The sequence below is a fragment of the Mastomys coucha genome, unplaced genomic scaffold (assembly GCF_008632895.1).
Source record: "Mastomys coucha isolate ucsf_1 unplaced genomic scaffold, UCSF_Mcou_1 pScaffold7, whole genome shotgun sequence".
Classification (NCBI taxonomy): Eukaryota; Metazoa; Chordata; class Mammalia; order Rodentia; family Muridae; genus Mastomys; species Mastomys coucha.
This window is the reverse complement of record NW_022196913.1, coordinates 65,989,085-65,989,436: the sequence shown is the minus strand read 5'-3', so window position 1 is coordinate 65,989,436 and position 352 is coordinate 65,989,085.

The following is a 352-nucleotide window of genomic DNA, read 5'->3' as shown; positions in this document are numbered from 1 at the left end:
TCCATATATTCACATTCTTTCTCTACTTGCTGTCTTCTATTTTTCCCATTTATCTCCTCTTGTTTCTCAATTGGGTCCTACTATCATTGCATTCTATGTTCTTCTACCAAGGAATTACTTGAGTGCATCCTTATATTTAGAATCAATTTTACAATTTTTCAATATTTCACTGCCAAAAGGGATTTTAGTCATATATACAAGTGTATCACTCAAAATCAGACCTCATTGCCAATGATTATTCAATGCCTGAATTTTGAGAAACCATAACAGTCCTCTGGTTAAATGATGACTAGAACTGATAAAGGGAAAGTTCTTGTTGAACTTTATGTTGTTGAAAATCATTTCAAGTTTG